The following is a 17,428-nucleotide window of genomic DNA, read 5'->3' as shown; positions in this document are numbered from 1 at the left end:
GAGTGGCAAAATAGCTGTACTTTAGCCATGAAACAGACCAAGCCAGAAAGGAACCCTTGAGGAAGGTCTTTTCTGAAAGTGTAAAAGGTAGGGGTTTTTTTGAGTTCTGGGGCGGGGAGGGGAAACAATTCGGTATGTGTTACGTTTTATTTTAAGGCTACAAATTGGTGGGTAGGGATGATGGAAAGAGCCTAATGCACACCAGCTTAAGTGACAGCATGGTGAAATAAAAAGAAAGAAACCTCACACATATGAGCTGCAGCTGGGTTCTGGGTAATGTAAGTTCACCATGATGCCATGGTTGTTGTTTTTTTAAAAAATAAAATCTTTAATCCATCTGAGGCAGGCCTGTATTTGGCATGCACTTCCGGAAGCAACATTAACTTTTATGTGTCAAGATGTTGTGCAACAGCAGTAAAGGAGCTGTAGAGCCCTACTGCTGGCAGCGTCAAGCAGGCAGTTTGAAACGGGATTCTCTTATGATCGGAAAAAGAATGACTTCACATTGTTTCAAAAGCATTATTGTTATTATATGCATATATGGTTTTTTTTTTTTTAAAAAAAAGAGTTCTCTTGTAGATGCAGTGCCAGCGGCGTTGCAAGGTTGACTGGGGAGAAATGGAAAAGCACTTAGGCAACAAGACACAGCATAAACAGTCAAAGCCTGCTCTGTTGCCGATTGCGAAGCCCACACATGGTGGCTTTTGACACGGAATCAAAAGCCACACACCAGATGAGTTCATTGACACAAATCGATGGACCAGAGACCGTTGTTTAAAGGAGTTGTGCCCCTTTGCTCCTGGCGTGTGGGGGTGGGGGGTGGGGACAACAACACCAAAACAAAACGAAAACCAAGAGACCCTCCGTTTTAGTTTAGCTGATTCTTTGCAGCTGCAATCTGTGTGCCGGTTAAAGTGGAGTTTTGGATTGAAGCGGTTTCGCAGTGAATACCAGGTTCAGGGATGAGTAAACGTCCCCTGGTGTAGCATCCCTGATCCGCAATGGCTCTCTGTGGCTCCTGTTACTTCACTTATTTGTTTGAGGAATCCCAAGCACAGGATCCAAAGACTTGCTTAACGTCACCTTTCGTTTGACTCTTAAACCAAGGGGAGTAAAGTGATGAGGGGTCTGTTGCTCTCCAAATGCTGCGGGACTCCAACTCCCATCAGCTCCAGCAGGCATGTGCAATGGTCAGGGGTGATGGGAGTTGTAGTCCAGCACCTTGGATTAAATTAAGATAAATCCACGTGTACTAATGTCCCTGGTTACACTGCCTGTATTACTTTTGGACACACTAAGCTGTGAGCTTTCTAGATTAAAGAGGTTTGCGGATCTTTACACATTTCATGCCATGATCTTTCTTTACCATGATCAAGCCATGATCAAAGCATGGTGTCAGATTATGGCTTCCTATGAATCCATTTCTTAAACAAGGGACAACCAGCCTGGTTCCCTACCAACCCCCTGGTGTTGTTGAACTCCAGCTCCCATCATTCCTCACTATTGACCATGCTGACTGAGGCTGATGGGAGGTGGAGTCCAATGACATTTGGAGGGCATCATATAGTCTACCCCTGTTTTAAACAAACCACAGTTTCCCCATTTTGGATGTTATAGGGAACAGCCATTTGTTTAAAAGCAAATGCCAAAGCTTCCTTGCTCAAAGCTGCAAAAGAGGGAAGACCATGATGGGGGGCAAGCCACGGCCAGCTGCAGCTCTTTCGCAGAGTGGGGAAGTATGGTTTTCCATGACGTCTGAACTAGGCCATAGCCTGTAGCAACAAAATACCTGCAAATACAGCAGCTTGCTGCATCAGCAACCCACTCAATCATTTCAGTGAAAGATGCCTCTTGAATATTCTTTCTGTGCAAAAATGTGATCCTTAATTAAGAGAGAGGCTATGCTTGTGTCACCACAAATATTTGCAGAGGATCTAGATCATGCTCATATATGTTATAACAACAACAACAACAACAACAACAACAACAACAACAACAACTTATTATTTAAAGCCTGCCCATCTGGCTGAGTTTCCCCAGCCACTCATATTTTGTGGTTTTATATTTTGAATTTGTTCTGTGAAGTGGCCTGAGACCTCTGGGTATACAGCAGTATATAAATTCTAAGAAGGAGAAGTAGTAGTTTTGGTTTGTGTTCATATATTACTTGGGGGTGGGTGAGCAGGAACTGGTTCAAGTTAAAAGGTGGGAAGACATTCTCTTTGGATTAGACTAATTAAATTATATAAGCCAGCATGACCTTCATTTGCAATTGTTCTATAATATGGCTTAGGTTAAATCTGGAGCCAGATGAAGTGAGGAAAGCATGAAGTAGTCAGGTGGACTGTGCCAGTTGAGATTACAGATGGGAAAGCACCATTTTTTGAAAAAAAATGTTTTAACACATTAAAAACATATTGGGTACTGTGTGTGAGATGGGTGACAGAGAGAAGGGGCAGAAAGTGCTTTGGTCATTTCCACCTCATTTTGGGGCTCGTCCACACTTCCTCTTTTTTTTTTTTTTGAATAAATTTTTATTAGTTTACATCAAAAAACCAAAAAACATATTAGTTTCACATCAATTTTTTCACAACTTACTCCTTTTCAGGACTTCCTTCAGCTTTCCCGTAAATCATCCATAGTTATTATTTAAATTACGCATTTCTCAAATTTATATTGACATTGTTTATATCTTTCTTTCTATTCCCTTTAGACAATACTTCTTAATTTTTCACAGTGCTTCTTTAAATCCCTTTAGTGTTATCTGTCCCTCACTTATATGTTCCAGATATTCCACAAATTTCCCCCAGTCCTCAATGAACTTTTGGTCTCTTAAGTATCTGATCTTCCCTGTCAGTTTGTCCAGCTCCGCATAGTCTAACAGCTTCATTCTCCATTCTTCCACAGTCGGTATTTCCTGTTGTTTCCATTTCTGGGCCAGTAACACTCTTGCTGCTGTTACTGCATATTGAAAAAATTTACAGTCCTTTCTTTTTATCTCATTTCCTAATATTCGTAACAGAAAGACTTCTGGTTTCTTTATAAATGTATATTTTAAAATCTTCTTCAATTCATTATATATCTTTTCCCAGAAGTCTTTCACTTTCTTACATTCCCACCACATATGATAAAAAGTACCTTCTTTATCTCTACATTTCCAACACTTATTACATGTCTTGTACATTTTTGCTAATTTTGCCCGTGTCATATACCACCTATCGTCCACACTTCCTCTTGTTCCGTGCCTGGAAAGCACAAGTCTGGGCAGTTTCCCACTTGTGTGCTTCTAGGTATGGGTCTGAGTGGTTCTGCCTTTGCCCTGCTGTCCCCCCGCCCCGAAAACCCACTCTTTAGCGCTAAATCAGAGCAAATGTCAATCTGGAGAAAACCCGATTGATGTTTGATCCGATTCAGTGGTAAACAGCAGATTTCCTCAGAGGAGCAAGCAGAAGTGTGGATGTGAGCCCCTGCTCTGAGTTTAGACCAGGCCTATGTTTGTGAATGCCACCTCCCCTTTTGTGCTAGTTTAATATGGGAGTGGGTGGCGCTGTGGTCTAAACCACTGAGCCTCTTGTGCTTGCTGATCGGAAGGTTAGCAGTTCAAATCCATGTAATGGGGTGATCTCCCATTGCTCTGTCCCAGCTTCTGCCAACTTTGCAGTTCGAAGGTTCACCACTGCAAGTAGATAAATAGGTACCACTGTGGCGGGAAGGTAAATGGTGTTTCTGTGCACTCTGGTTTCCATCATGGTGTTCCTTTGCGCCAGAAGCGGTTTAGTCATGCTGGCCACATGACCTGGAAAGCTGTCTGTGGATAACTGCCGGCTCCCTTGACTTGAAGGCAAGATGAGTGCCACACCCCATAGTCACCTCTAAACTTAACTGTCCAGGGGTCCTTTACCTTTTTTAAATATACACAAGGAGTTTCTAACTAAATGCGACATACTCTCCCACCTGCAATCTGAAGCAGTACACTCTAAAGACATTGTTACCACAGTTTATCATTTTGTATAATGCATGAAGTGGCTCTAAGACTTCACAGAGAGCGGGGAAATCCCCACTCAGTTGAATATCCTTCTGCAATGGATTCATAAATGTATCTCACTAGGAAAGCTCGCATTTTGCTCCCCTCTCCTCGCTGAAAGAAGACAGAAGTAAATGTCTTTGGAGCCTAGCCCCGAGAGAAGAAGGATGATGAAAGCAATATTATTGTTGACTATAAAACTCTTTGTTTATTTTCTCTCTCTATGATTACTTAAGTGTATGAGTCATTTAACTGAGTGGAACTGAGACATCCAAAACACATGGATAGCTAAGTGAATGCTTGGATAAACTCAGTACGTGCACTTAAGTTACACTTGAACGGGATGCTTTGAGCTGAACATATCTGAAGTGCAAAGAAAACTACAAAACGTAGACTAATGAAAAGCTACCCAAGGAGGTTGAAGATAAAGCTGGAACTCCATAAAGGGGGGGGGGGGGCAGCTCAGTTCATATTCTCCATGTGACTGAATCACTTTCTGATAACACCGCATGGGGAAGACCATTTTGAACATCTGGACCAGAAGGTCAGCGCCAAAGGGGTAACTAATCTGTCTGCAGACGGATCTTCTTGGGTAAGTGTCCCTACGGGCATGCAGACTTCGAGAAGGAAGATGCAATTCAGATAAAGTTAAGCACGTTTTAATCCTGGTATAATAAAATAAACAGAGCTTGAAAATGTATTACAGGTCAACTGCGTTTTCCTTCTGAATGGTAGGCTCCAAGTAGCCATCAAGAATATTTCTTCCTCACCTCGTGACATCAGTCTTTCCTCTTACACTACAGATATCTCCTATAGACAGGAAAAAACATTTATTGATGGAATATAGATAAAATGGACTTCATAGAAAGAATAATGAGTGGGAATTGTTTCCCACTTGCAGATCTTTCTTGAAAGTACTATTGGTTAAGGAAGGAAAATCTCCGAGCACCAGTACCAGCTCTTAAGTTTTCAACCAACTTCATGCAATTTCTTTCTTTCTTTTTAAAAAATAAACCTACAACATTCCATAGCTCAAATACAGGTGATTTTGCAACAGAACTAAACATGCACACCATTGACTAAATTAAATAAAATGGAAAACCAGCAAACAAAATTTTCCAAAAGCACAATTATACTAAAAGTATAGCAGGGGTGAGGTTTTAAGCAGGAATGATCTCAGGCAGCAAAGGTTAAGTAGTGAGGCGTTTCTGGTAAGCAGCTGAAAGCTGTAGAATTATTACTTCTTGTTCATTATTCCTTTGTTCTGTTTTCCTAGTGTTCAGACTAGGAAGCTGGCTGCAATGAAAATGAGAACACCAGTACTTCATAATGTTCATGCTGCTCAGAGGTGCACATAGGACCTGGTGTATAAAATTGTGCAACATCCAAGCAAATGTGTCTGTCTCAATTTTAAATTAGTTTTAACTGTAATGCCTTCTTTGAAGAAACTAGGGAGCTGTGCATTTTGTTGGACACTGAAAATCCCCAAAATGAATCCCCATGTTCCGAAGGGATGACAATTTTGTTTTTGTTTCTTTGCAGTTGTGTCTCAAATTTTGGTGGACAACACATATACAGTGAAACAGAAGGTTTAACCTCTCCTCCTCCTCCTCTATTTCTTCCTTCTTTCTTATTCCTTACTTGTCCTTTATTCCTTCTCCTTTGTGTTCATCTTATTGTTTCGGACGCTTATCACCACAAAATACTATCTGTCTGAATTCCATGTGTGGAACTTAATGCCTGCTGTCTCCTCATCTCCCTCTAGCAGATAGGAAACAGAAGGACAGATTAACGTCAAGCTGTATAGCTGCTGACATACAAAAGTGTACACAAACATAACAGGCAGACACACAGGGACTTGAAAGTAATCTGACTCTGACTTTATGCTTCCTCATTTCATTATTACCAGTCTGAGGTATCTTTTTGACTCCTCTCCTCAGTGCTCTGGCTGCCTCTGTGAACTACGGCCTCAAATAGTATGGACAATACTCTAGATTCTAGAACTGCATGGTACACTTGGATGTTTATAAGAGAAATAAATTGTGCAAGCTGATAAAAGGTATACAAATATGCTATTCTTTGCATACAAATTAAACTGGGGTGCTTATTCAGCTTCTTGGTTTTTTGGAGGGTGGGATTTTTTTTGGTGGTGGGCAGAATTCTGGAGACGCAAGGATATGTCATTCTTTAAAGAAAAGTATGAGGGAATGCCAGTGTCTTTATATCACCCAGATGTCAAAATAAAGTTCAGTCCACCAGTCACCAGTTCCATGTCAAGCCAAGACCGTAAAAGCTAACAAAGTTTTCCCCCTCAGGAAATAATTGTTGACTCTCTCATCATTAAATAAAAAACCCATCAAGTCAATCCAATCAAACCAAATAAGAGCCATCCTTCAGAATAACCACCTTTCTGGGTTCTTCAGTGCAGTTTTCTAGTAAGCCAAATCACCCAGACAAAAATGCATATATGCAGTGCTTTTTTCTAGGGGTATGCAGGAGCACGCAAACCCCTAAACATAAGTTTGGCTTCAGTGAGGGGCAGTCGTTCAATACGAATAGGAAAATGAAAATACCCCTAAACTTTTTTTAAAAAGAAAAAGGAAAAAAAAAGCACTGCATATATGTATAAAATTGTATTTATTATTTTTTAAAAAAACATACAAGAATCTATTGTATTGAGGAAAATTGCTTTGCAAAATCTGGATATTAGGCAAAATTGCATTAAAAAAATATTAGGAAAAGTTTGCAAAAAAACCAAACAAAAGCAGTGAATTCTCATGACGACTTTAAAAAATTACACACTTACGTGGAAATGTGAAGACCTGAACTTGATTGGAAAAGTGATAAACTGAGAGAAACAAAAATTGGCAGATCTGCCCATCCTTACACAGGCCTTTGGTCTTCCATTTTGCAAAGGATTTTTTATTTTCTTAAAAGCTATTGTCAAAAACTATTGAATATGCCATGTCTTCTTGCTAAGTCTTGCCTGTATGAAATATTGCATAGAAAGAGCAGTTCAAAAGTAATTCTATAAAACTTTGAAACAGATATCCTGTCAGTAAAAATTGTTCAGTCTTGTCCTTGTTTCTCCCATACGTTGGTATCAGCAGAGGCAAATGTTATCCATTAAACTTCAGACTTTGCTCTTTGATTGCAGTGATTTACAGGAGTAGGGAACCTCCAGCTTGTGGGACAAATTTGGCTTGGCATGCTAATACGGCCTGTGAGGCTGTTCCCCCCAATTACATGACATCGTATGTGACATCACGTGTGTTATGTACTGAAGTTCTCACCCTGGGCCAGCAGGGGGATACTGTAGATAGTTTTTACTCAGGTCCACATATGCAAATAAAGGATCAAAAGTGACGTTCAGTGATTGGATAGTTGTTACAGTTACGTTGTACTGGAGCTCTATATAAGCAGGCTGACTGAACCCTTCAGTTCAGTTCTGGCCTGTGAATAAACAAGAGCTGTTTGAAGAATCGCTGTGTGGTCTGATATGTTCACCCACAACTTAACAAGGTGTGGGACAGAGAGAGACCCAGGTGGATCAGCTGTGTGATCAAGATCGCTCCAACTCATGTAGGGGTCCCTGCACATCTTATAGCTCCCCCCGAAGATGCTCATGCTTCATGCATGGACTTCAGAGGCAGGGAGGTGCCATAGCCCCTTCCATCAGATGGAGCTCCAGTCACATGATTAACACAATTCAAAAGCGTAAGAAGTGCCCTCTTTTGCTGTGCAATGTTGTTCATTAAAGGTGGCACACAGATCAGCTATCCAATCGCACTCCTGCCCTGGAGTGAAAAACCACAAAGGAGAGCTGAATGTTATATCTGGGTTATAAGCAGAAATGATAGATTGGCCAAAAGTCAAATCTTAAACCCGGCTTGAGTTCAGTGGGACTTAAGGTAAAGGTAAAGGTACCCCTGCCCGTTCGGGCCAGTCTTGACAGACTCTAGGGTTGTGCGCTCATCTCACTCTAGAGGCCGGGAGCCGGCGCCGTCCGCAGACACTTCCGGGTCACATGGCCAGTGTGACATCGCTGCTCTGGCGAGCCTGCACCAGCGCAGTACACAGAACCCCGTTTACCTTCCCGCTATAAAGCGGCACCTATTTATCTACTTGCACTTTTTTAAGGGTGCTTTCGAACTGCTAGGTGGGCAGGAGCTGGGACCGAAAGACGGGAGCTCACCCCGCCGCGGGGATTCGAACCACCGATCATACGATCAGCAAGTCCTAGGCACTGAGGTTTTACCGACAGCGCCACGCGCGTCCACTCAGTGGGACTTACTCACTGGAAAAATGCTTTCGGCTGGGCCTGTTGAGCAAGGAACATCTTTTCAAACATTTATGGTAAAAAAATAATTCCAAAAGGAGCAGGACTGGACCATGGGCAGTGCCAGATTTACGTATAAGCTAAACAAGCTATAGCTTAGGGCCCCACTCTCTTGGGGGCTCCCCAAAAAAGTTAAAGGAAAAAAACTGGACGTACAGTTCCAAAAATATAAGATTAAAAACAAATAAAATAAAACCTACATACAGCAACAGTGTTTTGTGTTGTGTAGGATCCTATGATGTAAGTAATGGGTCCCGCCTGCTAGCCTGCCATCTAAAATATCACTGCTTCTCAAACTTAATCCGTTCTGGAAGTCTGTTCCAAAACCAAAGCGTTCCAAAACCAAGGCATGCTTAATATACTTCTTCTTAATTGTATTTCACTATTAATATACTTCTTCTTAATTGTATTTCAGTTCAACAATTACTTTGATGAAATACATATTTTGTTATGTGCAAATGGCTTTAGATACCTATTAGGTCCATAAATTACCATATAGCATATATTCAACACAAAAAACAGTGACAATTTGTTATTGACAAAGGACACCTGGACATATAAAGGGTCCCATTACCTTCAGTAGCTTAGGGCCTCATCAAACATAAATCTGGCCCTGACCATGGGTAGTATGCAGGGTATTTGTTCTGTTACTGCAAGGATTTATTATTGTGCAGTAGAGGTTTGCCCCATTTCCTCTCCTTGTGCCCTCCCCAAATCTGCTCCAGAGGGTTGGGGGAACCCCAGAACAGATTTAGGGGGCCTGTAGGGGGATGAGAGGTAGGGGGAGAGTTCTGTTGCACAATCGTAAATCCTTGCAGTAACAGATGCTTAGCCTTATATTGGATTCAATGCAGTGAGAGAACTGGCATTGTTTAATTGCTGTGTATGTGAAACAACCCTTTAAATAGGACCCCCCAAGGTGCTACTTTCTGTGGAGAAATTACAAGTAACCAAAGTTGCTGCATAAATGGTTTTTTTAAAATTATTATTATTTATTACAGTGAGTTGCTTCACCACAACATATAGCATGCAACAAAGCAAAGTGTATGTCTGCCAGCCTCTTGGAAATGGACTAAAATGCTTTCCTCTCAAGGAGCAGGTCCTGGCTGGGAGATTTTTGCAACAATAAAGCCTCTAATATTGTTTTAAAGTGCTTCATTTGTGCACCAGATGTTTGGAATGAAGAGATTCCGCTTCTTAAAATGAAGGAAAATGATGAAAGTGTTATAAGGAAAAAGAGAACAATGGGTGTTAAGAGCATTCGAGGAAAGTGGTTTGGGAAGTTTTGAAGTGTGCAAAGTTCCAGTGTTGTTTTGTAAATATTTTCCTTTGCTTGTTTGAAGTCTTAACGATTTGTGGAATTCTTTCTGCCTAAAGATCAGAGGGTTTCGTAGTTGCATTGGTCCCACAGAATGAAAAACACACAGCAAGTGAGACGATACCTTTTATTAGACCAGTCTGGCTATTTCCTCCCATCTGTTAAACTCCAGTCCTCTTTTGCTGCTTTTTGAGGACATGCATGGAGATGGTAAGTCTTGAGTTTATTCTCACTAAGGTAGTAGATCTGTGCCTACATGATACCATGTTCAACTTCCAATGGGGGCTCACGTAACTGATTGCCCAACCTTCCCCTACAGTAGCTCAATTGGTACAGCATCTTCTTTGCACGCAAAAGTTCCTAGGTTCAACTCTAGGCGGGGCTAGTTGAGATCCTCCAACTCAAACCCTGCAGACCAGTCACTGTAGACAAGGTTTGGCCAACCTTTGGCTCCTGAGATGGTGCTGAACTCCAACCTCCACCATCCCTGGCCATTGGCCTTGCTTGCTGAATTGAAACTAGGCCTTGAATAGCCTATGGATCTGTAGGAGTGACATGTAATCATTCCATGAGCAGCCAAACCCCAAGGCTATGTCACTGCATTGTGGGCTAGGCATTCTTTTTACCCAGCGTTCAGCATCTTAGAAGCTGTGGAGGTTAGTGGGGGAGATGAGTTTTCTTGACGTGTTGGGCAGAGGTGCATAGCTCTGTTTGACTTGCTGGCTCTAGCCTGCAGCAAGGCCAAATCCACACAGCAAGGCTTTTGGCGCTTCATTAGAGGCAAACACATGTTTAGCCCTCCTGGCTGAAGAGCTCAATGGGGAAATACCATGGCGACAGGTGCTTAGAAACCAGAAGGTGAGCAATACAATGTCCTAGACCACAAAAGCATAATCTTTATTACAAAATAAAAATGGCAATTTTGGTAGTGCTTGTCTACCCGCTGGGGCTTATAATCAAACATGTCTATGCAAAATGAAGTGATATTCCTATCATTCATTTATGTTTTAATTTCAATTTACTAATAAGAGTTATATCCAGTCCTTCATCAAGAGACCTTGGAGCCGATAATGACATTCAAAATACATAAACCAAGGTATAAAAACAGGACTGTACAAGTCAATCTTGACAATTTCATAAAGATTTCAAGGTGATCCATCTCTCTGTATTTTACTGTACAGGTCTTAAAATAACCCAAAGGCTGGAGGGAAGGTCAAAAAGGTGCAAAATGTTGGTACCAACTGAACCTCAGGAGGGAGCTGTTCAAAAGGTGGAATGTTGCAGCTGAGGCAGCTTTCCTGTGAGCTACAAAACTAGGAATCTCACCTGCTGATGGTATTACTGATAAGGTCTCTGTGGATGATCACAAGGCCCAAGTGTATAGCTGTCAACGTTTCCCTTTTTTAAAGGGAAATTCCCTTATTCTGAATAGGATTCCTCGCAAGAAAAGGGAAAAGTTGACAGCTATGCCCAAGTGTGACAGTATGAGGAGAGCTTCTCTTTTACTGTAAAAGCTTTAATAGTCAAAGCAAAAATGTTGATTTGAACTAAGAAGTGCTTTTGACACCAGGCTTTCAAAATCACTTCCAGGATCCCTGATGAATGCTAAGTCCCTAGGTCTCTCAAAGACATCTGATGTCAGTGGGAAAGGAGGTGAAAAAATATTTGTTTCTGGGTATGAGATGAAGTGCATCTTATTCTTTGCTGGTTCCCCACCCCCCGGCCCTGCCTTACTGACATGTCACCAAATTAGCTTCCACACACATAGGACAAGTCCAGTCTTTGAAAACTTATGCTGTAATGACTTGGTTAGTCTTTGAAGTGCTGCAAGACACTTTGTCAGATATTCAGGAGATAATGTATACTTATAACAAACTCAGAGTGCCTTTGTTGTTGTTGTTGTCGTTTAGTTGTGTCCGACTCTTCATGACCCCATGGACCACAGTACGCCAGGCACTCCTGTCTTAAACTGCCTCCCGCAGTTTGGTCAAACTCATGCTGGTAGCTTCAAGAATACTATCCAACCATCTCGTCCTCTGTCGTCCCCTTCTCCTTGTGACCTCCATCTTTCCCAACATCAGGGTCTTTTCCAGGGAGTCTTCTCTTCTCGTGAGGTGGCCAAAGTATTGGAGCCTCAGCTTCAGGATCTGTCCTTCCAGTGAGCACTCAGGGCTGATTTCCTTAAGAATGGATAGGTTTGATCTTCTTGCAGTCCATGGGACTCTCAAGAGTCTCCCCCAGCACCATAATTCAAAAGCATCAATTCTTCGGCGATCAGCCTTCTTTATGGTCCAGCTCTCACTTCCATACATCACTACTGGGAAAACCATAGCTTTAAATTGCACCATCCATGCACCAGGGAGGTATCAGCAGGCTAGCAGGAGCCTCAAGTAGTGCAGAAGAATAAGAAAACATTAAAAGAAAAAGGCAGAGGGGAGCTTTTCCTCCAAACAGCCAGAGGAGGACCAGGCATGCTTGGTAGGCACATAATGTTGGCTGACTGGGTTTGTGAGGAAATGAAAACTAGGAGGGAGGGGAAACAGAATGGACTATTCAGAGCAGGAGATCTCCATGCAGCAACATTTTGTTGCAGGTCCAACTTGTATACACATATTGTTTTTCCCCACCATTCTCCAATTTTAGTTGGTGAATTAAATCACCAGTACTGAGTAGTGCATTAATTTTTTTTGTATGAAAATTCATCACTAACTTCTCCCTTTTCCTTCTCTAATTTGTACCCAAATCTTTCCACCATCCTCTTCATATTGACTTTTGATGAGTTCCTGTTTAAGAGTGCTTTTGACAACATGCAATCCTGCCAGGAACATACCAAAACACTCAGCTTGAACTGCTTAAATCGTTTTGTGGGCTGCGTTGGGATTATAGATGGCTCAAGAGGATGTTTGGTAACATATAAAGGGATTTCCCCCTCCCTTTTGAATTCAGTGGTGGGTTTAAGAGTGGGAGAATATAAAATAGTGGAATGTTGAAAAGGTCTCTATTTGGCTGGATTTTTGAATCTTAATGCCATTTAATAGGAAAGCACATGGAGGGTCATTCAGAAATATTTTAAAGCTTTATTGGAAACAGAACTCCTTCATCTGCTTGACCAAGTTTGACTGAAAACCCAGAGAACTCTTACAACTAACGTGCCATAGAATTGCCTGGCGTTTGATTCTTTTTTTATACAACAGCACCCAAGTCTCTGCAGGGACTTCCCCTAACATCCCAACATTTGGACTAGACATCTCTCATCCACTTGACCATGCTGGCTGTGGTAAAGAGTCCAAAAGGTTGGGAGGGCAACAAATTATTGCCTATTTCACCCTTGAAAAGTACATTGGGCTGAAGGAGGAAGTTGGAAGACTGCCCTTCTTTCCCACTTCCTCTCTCATCTCTATACACTTTTTCAAGGCTCATAACAGTTCTACTGTATATGACTTTTACACAGATCTCTTGGATAATTCAAAGTGTGCGTGTACACATGTTCGGACTTTCATGTGGCGGCAAAGAGGAGGCAATACCCACACCACTTGCTCACAAATTCAAACATGCCCACAGGCTTAATAAGTTTGGTGACCCTTAACCTATGTGAAATCAAAAGGGCTTGCATGAAGGCCAGTTTGTGTCAATGTTAGAGCCATCAGGTAGGTTCTTTCCTCAGAAAAAATGGTCACAACCGACAGATCATGAAGGATAAGGTGCTGGCTGAAGAACGAAGCTCCAGATATGGGATAACCCTAGTGTGATGGATTCTTAGAAGAATTTTGTCTTGCCAGTAAAGATTTAGGGTCTGCAATGCACCCATTCCCTGGATATTTAGCAATCAGCAACACCTATCACATCTGGCAGTTTCTTCTCCTCTTATGATCATTTGATTTTCTTGTAGTCACATCCAAAAACTATTTATTTTCCACTCACAAGAGTGGGACAAAGTGTAGCCATGAGCTGAGTGGGAAAAAAGTGTCATTTTGATATGGTTTTGTGAACTTGGTTAATGGATGGCCTATAAAAATGTCAAAATAAATAAATATATATACCCTAAGCTATTGTTTGGAAAGAGTAAATGCCAAAAGATAAATCATGGCTGAAGATTTTAAGTGGATTTTTTTTTATAAAAAAAAACCACACCCTTGAGAAAGATCAAGTGCAATACATTGGCTCTCAGGTGCAGTTGTAACTTTGATTTTCAACGCGTTGGGATTAATTATTCAAGAAATCGAAAAGTTCCCACTTAGGAAAAGTGTTTGAAACCTTTGCAGTAGCATTTCAGCTCTGGCCAATTCTTTGACTATATAGATATATATAATGCCCTGCAAACAGCCAATTGAATTGTGGAAGATTAAAATCTCACTTCTCAAGCAAGCCCCCTAATCATGTTACAATGAGAGGAGACTTGTCAGGGGGAAGGGGGGGGGGGAACAAACCAAAACCTGGTGGGATTTTATCCTAAATGAAAACTCTGTATCACAATTTGCGAGCTGGCTTGTTGGAGACTCATTCACATTGCCTTAAGAAAAAGATGCATTCATTGCAAATTATGACAATGTCACCTATCTAGAGCACAGTCCCAAACCCCATTCTTGACAGTTTTTGGATTTTTAAAAAAAATCTTTTTCCTAGAGGAAGCTCTGTCTGACCTCTGCGGAAGGTCAACAACTTAATTATCCTGCTCAAGACAAAGCTAGTCTGTGCACAGGAAACGAAAGCTAAGTAGAAGCACTTTGAAAAGAAAGACATTTCCCTCTCTTGAAAGAAATGAAACTCGCACAATCCAATATTCTTTTCATCCCCAACAGACCTCCTGACTGGATGCTAACTGATGTGGATCCCACAATGAAAGGCGATGCAGAGTCCTTTCCTGCCTGGGGAACACAAGAACTGCAGCTGGGGGAGAAGCGCTTTGGGAGACAGACAGTCCCATAAAGGGCTTCCAACAAGAAAGCGCTCCGCTGGCAGGCAGTCGCGGCGGTGTGTGCAAAACTAATTAAGAGGCCAAACGAGCTTGGCTGTTGTCATCTGCCTGTGTGAAAGGGACCGTGTCGTGAGGACAGCCTTGCGAAAATATGTGGAAAGGGAGCATTCCTTCATCTCCCCCATCACATCCCAGCAAAAGACATATCCATATGCGGAGGTATCCAAGGACTGGCTTGGATTGCTGGGCTGAGGGGAAATGCACTCTGTACATGTTCAAAAGCACCCTTTCTCTTATTATTCCTTCACGTAAGATTGGGCAACAGCCCAACAGTTGGACACAGACGTTCTTTTTGGAGTGGAGTTACCCTCATTCCTCCAGTCTGTTCTTCCCATTACTCACATGGTAGAAGTCACTGGTCCCTAAGTCTCCATTGTGGACCCCCAGACATCTGGTGTCAATGAAAATATTAATTTGTAGGGAGCCAGAAGGGAAGGTTATCCAAGATCTTCAGAATGGGAAGTGGATTAGGAGAAAGTAGGGGCAATGTGTTTTGCAATGCCTGGCCTCCTTTAAAAAACTGAATGTTGCTTATAGAGTGTCTTTCTCTCTGAAAACCAGTCTAAATCTGTGTCTACACACTTGCAAATTTGCATGTGCCCAAAGTCTTTTAAAGGACCCACAGCAACACCCCTGGAAGAAGGTTCATTCTGGTTGGACCAGTTTTCCTAGTAAATCCACTCAAGTCAAACAGCAGTTTCTTATTTTCGCAACCAAAAGTCGCTTGGCCATACTTCCTTCCTGATTTGGCTTTTTTCCACTGGTGGAAATTTCTGGGCATGCTTGTCAGTGTCTGAAGCCAAGATGTGGACATCATAGCACTGACTAATAACACATCCAAGTTTTTGTAGGTTTTCTCCCCCACCCCCTTTTGAAGAACACGGTTCTTTCCACTGTTTGTATCCATTATGCAACTTCAGCTGAACATGTGAGGACACAAACAAGGGGCTACATCTGTCAGTCCTGACCCCATAATCTTGCATATCACCAACATCCTTCATTCCTGAAGTTTGCTCTTTCAGCAAAAAGGTCTGAAGGGAGATTCTAACCCTAAATGTATTTATTTATTTGATTTATATACATCCCTTCAAAAGAGTCTCAGTATGTGCCTCTCCATCTTAGGAAGGTTCTAGAATTCAAAACTTCTCTCTCTAATTCCATATATTTTCCCCACAGCCTCCAGCCACGTGTGCTCATTTTCACCTATCGTATGTCTTTCTTATTTTAGGAATTTATACTCTACCCTTCCAACAAGTTCCAAGGGCAGCTTACAAAAGAGGCATGATGACAGTAAATGCAAATTAAAATGTCAACAGTTTTCCAGCTTGGAAAAAGGTGATGAGATACATACACAATGCAGCAATAGAATCCTCAGTAGAAATAAAAAATAGTTCAATATAACAAGCTGGGGAAATTAAAAAACCCCCAATAATAACACTGAGCTGGAACGGAAATAACATTAAAGTAGATGCCTGATGAGTTTTTCTAGGGAGACTACTCTGCTGTTTGGGATGCAACCACCAGGAATGCCCTGTTGCCAGGAGCTCCCTGTGGCAGGCTATACTTTGGGCCAATATTGGTCAGGATAGTTGGGGAGAGCAGTGAGGAATGCTGGGAAAGTACCTTTTCCTTCACCTTTTACCTTTACCTGCTGACATGGTTTTAAGACCAGATCGTCAGGCTCCTTACTCAGCTTTGTTGCAATAAAACTGGAAGTGACAGGGATTGGCCATGATTGGCAGACACAAAGGATTACTGGGTTCAGACCTTTCCGAAGGCAAGTTTGTAATCTCTTGAAATGGGGTTTATGTCTCTCACCAAATACAGGACTCACTATGCTGTAGGTTCTGACATACCTGATCAAACAGGAAAATACTTGTTTACCCTGAAACTTCCTGATAAACCAGGAATTAACAAAGAAACACCTTGCTGAAACATGATAGTAATAAGTAAAGTCATTGTAATCTTTAAGTTCTAGTGAAGACTCTACCTCATTTTAAGAACGTTGGAGAAAACCTCTTAACCCTCCCGGTTTAAGCTTTGCCCCTCCCTTCTGGGTACCAAAACCCTAGAGAAGGGGTAAAGATGTAAAGGCCCAAAACTAACAAGCCACAGTTCTACCAAACTGCATTTCTATCTGGCGTTATTTAAGACTGATTACAATACTATTTTATCGCTTTTTTATTTGTTTGTTACAAAAAGTGCATTGCATAAGCAGTCTTCATTTGTGACTTCTATAAGCCTTTTTCCTAGTAAGCATTTCTGGGTCATGCAGCTTAGCCTGCAATTGTCTTAAAACTGTTATCTACCACCTGAATACAGTAGGACAGTTTCATTCCCAGCTGGTATGAATTGATGTAACTGGACAGAAATCAGAAGGTATTTGGCATCTTAACACTTGCAAAAGACCTGGCCAATCCTTCTGCAAAAATCCGTAAAGTAATCTTAGGGAATAAATGCTATTTGAGATCTATGTAACATTCATCATAAACCATCCAGAAAGCAACTGGACTTAAATTTGTAAGTTGAGCCAGGTAACTGAAGCATTGCAATTATTTTAAAACAAGTTTCTGCTTCCCAAAGTGTGCATCCCACCATAAACTACCTTCTTACTTTTTAAACCATTGTGCTTCAAGAACAGTTCTAGCCATTTAGGAAGAGTGTGTGTGTTTTACTTGTGGCTCTTTTAATTGGAGTGATTAACCAATGTAAAATGCTTTTGTGAATGTAAAAAGATAAAGAACCCCTGACAGTTAAGTCCAGTCATGAACA

This window comes from Podarcis gaigeae (genome assembly GCF_964106915.1).
Source record: "Podarcis gaigeae genome assembly, chromosome: 3".
Classification (NCBI taxonomy): Eukaryota; Metazoa; Chordata; class Lepidosauria; order Squamata; family Lacertidae; genus Podarcis; species Podarcis gaigeae.
The sequence above is the reverse complement of the archived record's forward strand: the minus strand, read 5'-3'. Positions refer to the sequence as shown.